The sequence below is a fragment of the Gossypium hirsutum genome, chromosome A09, assembly GCF_007990345.1.
Source record: "Gossypium hirsutum isolate 1008001.06 chromosome A09, Gossypium_hirsutum_v2.1, whole genome shotgun sequence".
In the NCBI taxonomy this organism is placed as follows: domain Eukaryota; kingdom Viridiplantae; phylum Streptophyta; class Magnoliopsida; order Malvales; family Malvaceae; genus Gossypium; species Gossypium hirsutum.
This window is the reverse complement of record NC_053432.1, coordinates 59,235,808-59,243,750: the sequence shown is the minus strand read 5'-3', so window position 1 is coordinate 59,243,750 and position 7,943 is coordinate 59,235,808. Positions and strand designations below refer to the sequence as shown.

Sequence of the window (7,943 nt, the reverse complement as noted above, 5' to 3'; positions counted from 1 at the left end):
TATGAAGACCAAACCCAATTTGCTTCAAAAGAAGCTAGGAGTAAGTAGACTTTGAATTATATTCTCCTAACAAATTGTGAAACCACACCATTCTGTCGTTGTGATTCTCATCCCCAACTGGTAAGTTACAGATTTTCTCCCCTAAGTCTTGGCCATAAAGCTCCCAAACTCTGCAGGTATTCCAACATCTACTCTCAACATGCCAAAGATCTGTAACACTATTTTCATTATGGTTCAATAGATTTGGTTTAATAGCTTCCCCATTTAAGCCTTCCACCCCTCAATTATCAGTATGGATATTAATACGATCACCGCATCCCACTTGCCACCCAAAACCATTCTTGAGGACATTAGCTACAGCAGTAATACTTCTCCAAGTAAATGAAGCTCTGTCGAGTTTTTTAGAGTTGAAAATATTCCAAGTAGGAAAATACTTGTAGCTAAGCACTTGATAAAAAAGAGTATCTTTATTGTTAATGAGCCTCCAGACCTGCCTCCCATGAAGCGCTAAATTAAAAAAGTGGATGTCACTAAATCCGAGCTTTCCCATACCCTTCGTATAACACAAATTCTTCCAAGAAGGCATTGTCCAAAATCTACACCGATCTTTACCGGACCACCATACTCTGCTAATCTTTGTTTGCATATATTCAATAACACCTTTGGGAGCAAGGAAAACTGACATTGCATATGTTGCTAAAGACTGGAGAATTGCCTTAATGAAAATATCTTTGCCTCAAAATGACAAAAGCCTATTTGTCCAGCTTTTTATTCTACAAGACAGTCAATTGTTAATCTCCTGAAAAGCTAAAGATTTTTTCTTACCAATAGGCAGGGGGAGTCCTAAATAGTTATCCAATTTCTCCACAACTTCCATCCTTAATAAATCACCAATTTTCTACCTTTGCTTATTTGAAGTGTTTTGACTAAAAAGAACCATAGATTTACTAAAATTTATCTCCTGACTGAAACATTAATAAAGTCCTTTAAAATATTAAGTAAAGCAACATCACAATTTTTATTTTTCACAAAAATAAGGGCATCATCTACAAAGAAAATGTGGTTAATCCTAGGGCCATTGGTACTGGCCCTGATTCCCCATAAGACATTATTATTCTGTGCATGAAGCAGCATTCTTGAGAGTGCTTCCATATAGAATAAGAACAAGTAAGGGGAGAGGGGGTCTCCTTGACGAAGTCCCCTATCGGAAATAATAACATCCGACAACAAATTATTGCGCTTAACAATATAACAAACGATCCAAACACAATTCATAACTTTTTTTTACCCAATTATTACCGAAGCCCATCTTCAACATTATCGCTTCCAAAAAGTCCCACTCCACTCCACTCAATCGTAAGCTTTGTTCATATCGAGCTTAACAATGAGGCCTTTATTGGGACCATTTTTGGAACTTTGAAGATAGTGGAGTAATTCGTGAGCGATTAAAATATTGTCATGAATCATCCTCCCAAGGAAAAATGCGCTCTGATTAAGACTTATACAATTAGGGAGGTAACTTTGAGCCGGTTGGCAAGTACTTTGGAGATAACCTTATAAATGAACCTCCATAAGCTAATCGGGTAGTAATTAGTCATATCATAACAGTCACAAATTTTAGGGATTATGATTATCATAGTTTCATTTAAATATAAAACATCTTTATTCCCATTCAGAATATCAAGGCAGAACCGGATAGTATCCCTATCAACAGTCTCCCATTTGTACTTGAAGAAATTTCCCGAGAGACCATCTACTCCAAGGGCCTTCCTAGGATCCATCTGCTTTATTGCCTGGACGATCTCGCTTTCCATGTAGTCAACTTCAAGCCACTCATTGGATTTTTTGGAACACATTCCCTGTTGTAATTCAAAACATGGATATCATTAGCATAGTTATTAGACTGAAACAAGTTACAAAAATAGTTTCCAGTAACATTGAAAATGTCTCTATAATCCATCAGCCAGTTGCCATTAGTCTTTTAGCCTTTCAATGTTATTTTTCCTCAGTCGACTAGTAGCTCTCGCATGGAAGTAACGAGTTTTTTTTTACCCTTCTTTAACCAAAGTGATCGAGATATTTGGGACCAGTATTTCTCTTCCTTAGCATATAGATGATTGAGCCTGCTTCTTGTTTCTTTCAATACTAACGTACTGTTAATTCCTTGAGGCGAGTTAATGATCCTATCAATCTTATGTTCCAATCTTCGAATGGCTTTCTTCATATTATTATATTTACTACGTTGCCACGAACCAAGCTACATACACATATTATCAAGCTTACCTACACAGTTGCTATCATTGTATTGCCAAACGCCTTTAATAATATTCTTAGCTTCCTCATCAATAGCCCAACACTCATCAAATTTGAAACTAAGCCTAAGATTTTTATTTCGCTACGTCCCCAAGTATCCAAGACTATAGCATCATGGTCAGAATTAGTTTGGCGCACCACATAAGTAGCCATAAAAGGAAAATTCTCAATAACAGACACCGAAGTAAAGAATCTATCCAATCTCTCCTTAATCATAGTATTCCTATCCCTGTTATTAACCCAGGTAACCCATCCTTTATTAGGCTTGATATCGACAAGAGCCAGCTCATCCACAAGATCCTTGAACTCATTTATCTGCGACCTAGCCTTCCTGCACCCACCCTTTTTCTCAGCATCATTCAAGATTGCATTAAAGTCCCCTCCTACAATCCAATCTTCACCAATCGTCCTCTCAACCCTTCTAAGCATTTCTCACGAATTATTTCGAAAGCTTGGGTTCGCATCACCATAGAAACCAGTGAAACAAACACTTCTGTTATTTTCGTACTGAACCAGGGCGTCAATATGAAACTTAGAGTAGTTTTGGATGTTAACATCAAAGTCTTCCCTCCACATTAATGCGAGGCCCCCACTTCTTCCTTCAGAACTCATTGCCAAACCATTTTTCATCATGCACCTATTTTGAACATGTTGAAAATCATTAGCTTTCATTTTTGTTTCATTAAGAAAAATAACATCAGGGTTATTGACAACTAAGAATTGCTTAAATTCTCGAACTATCGTGGGATTCCCTAACCCATAATAGTTCCAGCATAGGAACTTCATTAACTTGGCAGGGCTGATCGCCAGCTGTTGCCTGAATAGGTGATGAACCATCCATTAGCTTTCTATGGACTGTTCTACTGGCCATCCATTAGCTCTCTATGAACTGTTCTACTGGCATTATCTTCGGTGAACACTCTACCGCTATCTCTTGCCCTCTTCTTTTTATTACTCAAATTTCCACATACTTTACGAGCCTACTTGAAAGATCGCTTCTCCATTTGAGGACTTGAACCCGATTCATCTACATTCAGTTTTATTTTTTCTTTTTCCTTTGTTATGCTAGGTACATTTAGTTCAGTATTTCCTTGTGTTTTTCCCTTCCACACACTTTCACTTTCTCTTTTCTTCAATAACTTCAATCCCGTTTCTCTAATTTCCTCGCTCCTGATTAGCTATTTCTGTAGAAGTTCTTAACTAGTTTTCATATTGATAACTAGTTTCATTGGAATTGCTTCGGATAGCCAACTTTTCACATTTTTGTTTTGAATGGTTTATAAGGCCACAATTATAAAAAAAATGTAGGGAATCTCTCATATTTGATGGCACGAACAGAACTGACACCCTCTCTATTCACAAACTGAACCACTCTACGCAAAGGTTTAGAAATGTCAATTATAACTCTTAAGTCAAATATATTTTGTCCATCCAACATCTCCGTCATGCTAGTTTATGGCAATAACTTCCTCGATAGCACCTCCCACATCCATACATTCAAACGATATATTAAAAATTCATACCCAAAATGGAGATAGGTTGAAAGCATATGAATCCATCTCTGTTTCTTTAACATAAGGAAACATAGCGAAGAGGCACTTGTCAAACAACCAGGGGACAGATTCAGTATTCTCTTTCTATCTTCCACATTTTCGAACATAACGAAGCTAACTCCTTCTTTCATCGCCACAAAATTCGCTTCCTCTTTCGTATACCAAATTGACTTAAATACCTGATACATAGCTTCACGGTTGACCTTTTCAATAGACCATAATTTTCCTATAGCCCAAGCCTCAAAACCCTGGGTATTATTGTAATCCAAATTCGTGCTAACAATTTTTGTTGTTTCTTCCTTTGAGAATTTTAATTTCTCTAATAAACTGTTAAGATCCTCTTCCATACTGGAAACTAAGGGAAAACCCCAAGACAAAGAAAGAAGCATATGCCTACTCAGGAAGACGAAACCACCAGACAAGATTCAAAAAAGACACGACAAAAAACCCAGCAAACTCTTCCTCCCAAGAGGACAACGCTTCAAAACAAAGGCTGACAACAAAATAACTAGACACAAGCACAGAAACAGAGCCAAACCTTAAACAACGCTAATCAGCTACAAAGATAAACAAAACTATCTAATCTAAACTTGATTCCAAAAAGAAAGACTCGCAACAAGATAACAATTCAAGTATTTAATTTTTATCATAGAATAGTTAAAGGAAATCAGTTCATGAATAGCCTCTATGCAAAAGACGACAAAGAACCATGCACTTTTAACATAAAGAACGATATAAAGACACGTATAAGAAAAATATTAAAAAGAAAATTCTTACAAAAAACAAAAAAAAAAAAACTTATTGAGAAACTCTAATTTTTCCATCACCTAGGCTTAGAAGCAACCAAGACAATTCAAGCCATACACAGACGTCACAATCGTACAATCTTGATTTACCCGCTTCCGAACCAAAAAAAGAGAAATTGTACCGCTGCCAAAAATCACTCACCATAGGAATCACAAACAACCATCAAATTATCCTACTCAGGGGAATAAAGTTGACTCCACCCATCGAAAAACAAGAACCGAAAGCTTCGCAATCTTGGACAATTTCATTTTTTTTCTAATTCTTATAAATTTATTTTTCATTTTCCCAATTACACACTTATTGTTTGCAGACGACTGTATTCTTTTTGGGTACACAACAATTAAAGGAGCTAATAATCTAAAAGATATTTTATGAGAGTATGAAGTATGCTCAGGACAATGTATTAACTTTGAAAAGTCAATGGCATAATTTAGCACAAATGTCTCAGAGCAAATTCGGGAACAAGTAGCTAACACAGTGGGTGTTCAAACCTCCAAAAATCCAGAGAAATATCTAAGTTTACCAAATATGGTTGGAAAGGATAAGAAAAGATCTTTCGAAATTTTAAAGGACAGGATGATTAGTAAGGTTCGAGGATGGAGCAATAGATTCTTGTTGATAGGAGGAAAGGAGGTTTTTATAAACACAGTATTATAGGCTATTCCAACCTCTGCAATGGCATGTTTTCTATTACCAAAATCATTATGCAAAGAATTAGAAAATATTATGAGTCGATTTTGGTGGCAAAAATGTTCTGAAAAATGTGGCATACATTGGTATCAATGGAGTAAGCTTGGTGAATTAAAAAAGGATGGGGGAATGGGGCTTTGATGCCTTTCATAATTTAATGTGGCAATGCTAGCTAAACAAAGTTGGTGTTTGATTTATTATCCAGATTCATTATTAGCCAAATCTTTAAAAGCCAAATATTACCCAACTTCAGATTTTATGTATGCATGGTTAGAGAATTTATCGTCATATACCTGGCAAAGTCTTTGGTCGGCAAAAGGACTTCTTAATAAAGGGATGGGCTGGCGAGTTGGATCCGGAACTCAAATTCAAATTTGGAATGATGCATGGGTTCTGGGCTCAGCTGACTACAAGATTCAATATCCAGGTAGTACTCAAAATCTTGTGTTAGTTTCAGAACTAATTGAACAAGATACAAATCAATGGAAGCAAGAGTTAATTCAACATACCTTTCACCAAGATGACGCAACAAGAATTCTTTCAACATACCTTTCACCAAGATGACGCAACAAGAATTCTGTACATTCCCTTCCCACTTGAGAAAGAATTGGATAAAGTCATATGGCGAGAAGAGGCTTCAAGAGTTTATATAGTGCAGAGTTGGTACAAAAACTTAATACAAACGGAAATATAAACAAATATACATAAAAATTAAATTACTTACAAACCCATGTATAATGAATTATAGAAGGTAAACTTGCCGGCTAAAATAAGAATCCTAGTATGGAAAACCCTAAATAATTTCCTTCTTACTTTTTCCAATCTTATTCAATGCAAGGTACAAGATTCTGCGACTTGCCCAAGATGTAGAAATAACGAAGAAACCAGAGAGCACATCTTTCGAGACTGCTATTTTGTAACTGGAGTATCGACAAGGCTAGGAATTGGGTGGCCCCTGGAACAAAATCAAGTATAATTTAATGACTGGATGTGTTATTTATTTGGAAAAAAATCTAATAGTCAGATTAGAAGCATTGGATGTACCGTATGAGGCTTACGATCAGCAAAATATTCGCTAATTCATGAGAATAAGGCACAAACAGAAGAGAGAGTTGCCCAATTCATTTTAGACTACATATAGGAAATTGAAGGGGTAAATAGAAAGATACCTGTCAACATAATCGCTAATGAGAATTGGAGGCCACCAAACGAGATGAATGTCAAAATCAATTTTGACGTTGCATTTCAAAAATAGAATAATAGATCATGTACAAGGATTGTTATAAGAAACTATTTGGGACAAGTCTTAAAAATAAAAAAAATTCAGAAACAAACATATACCGACAACATTTGCAGTAGAAGCTCTCGCATACGTTCAGGCGATTCGATTTGGGGCAGAATCTGAATTCCTACGAATTGAAGTCGAGGGTGATGCATTAACTATCATCCGAAAATTAAAAAGTCGAGAGGAAGATGGATAAAAAATTAGAGCATATATTGTTGATGCTAAACGATTATGCAGTAACTTTGTTACTTGTATTTTTCAACATGCATGGAAACAAAAGAATAAAGTACCTCATATCTTAGCAAAAGAAGGCTTAAAAGAAAATGAAAATACTTATCTTAGCTCTGGCCTCTCCAGTGCGGTAGCAAGGGCTGTTGAAATTGACAGGCAAGGCATTGATTAAGTATATTTCTCCGGTAAAATTCGTTGAAGAAAGGGGGGTGACTATTTCCTCTGAGAAGGACTTAGGGCTTGAAGTTTAGAAGTTTTAAAGTAATAGGGATTATGAAAATGGGAAGGTATTTCAAAGAATTGGGTCGATCCAATAGAGGAACGATCAAAATAGTGAGAAAACTCACTTATCAAGGAAATACTTTACCAAGGGATGAAAAGACAAAGAACCATGATGGTCTGCTTAAGGGAGCATTGTAAAGAGGAAATGAGGAAGAAAAAAGGAGATCGTTTGAAAATGGTGGCTGGCTGTGATGATAAATTTTTTAGGGTTTTTTTTAAAATGAGTTTTAATTGTTTAGGGCTAGGTTTACTTAAGACGGGTTTGGGCCTTTAGACCTGGGCCAAAAAAATTAGTTATGTTTTTTCTTTTATATTTTTTTGTTTCTTTGACTTCTATTTAATAAAATCACAGCCCAGTATTTCTCAAAAAAAATGAAAAAAATAATATTTTTATTAATATTTTAATAATTTTAAAAATAAAAATAAAATTTATTATGAGTATAATAATATTAAGCTTGATTTAAGTTAATTTTTATATAAAATAAAATTACTTATAGAAGAACTCTTTTTTAGAAAATGACTTAAAGCTTTTCAAAAGGTAAGTAATTTTACAGAAAAAAAAATGAAATATTTTACGTTGACTTGTAAATCATTTTCCATTGACTAAACTATTTTCTATGAAACAAACACAGGAAAATGTCGAAAATATTTTTCATAAAATCTTTTACATGTAAACAAACGGACCCTAAATTTCTAAAGAATATTCAAGAAATTCAAGATTATAAGTACAACTAATCCTAATTTCTTCAAGAATTTGTATTAATCAAACCTCTAAAAATTAT

General features: G+C 35.0%; 1 long non-coding RNA gene across 3 annotated transcripts; it reads right to left on the bottom strand.

Moving 5' to 3' along the window:
• Window positions 1-1,466: 1,466 nt before the first annotated feature.
• On the bottom strand, window positions 1,467-7,360 carry LOC107888978 (uncharacterized). 3 transcript variants are annotated; one of them, XR_001681592.2, is made up of 4 exons: window positions 6,705-7,360; window positions 6,408-6,532; window positions 5,657-6,318; window positions 1,467-1,859 (listed from the first exon to the last, which is right to left on the bottom strand). It is a non-coding gene; the product is annotated as an uncharacterized lncRNA (long non-coding RNA). The 3 variants fall into 3 exon arrangements; XR_001681591.2 differs by having other exon boundaries at window positions 6,408-7,360; XR_005901055.1 differs by having other exon boundaries at window positions 1,467-2,950; window positions 5,657-7,360.
• Window positions 7,361-7,943: the final 583 nt, after the last annotated feature.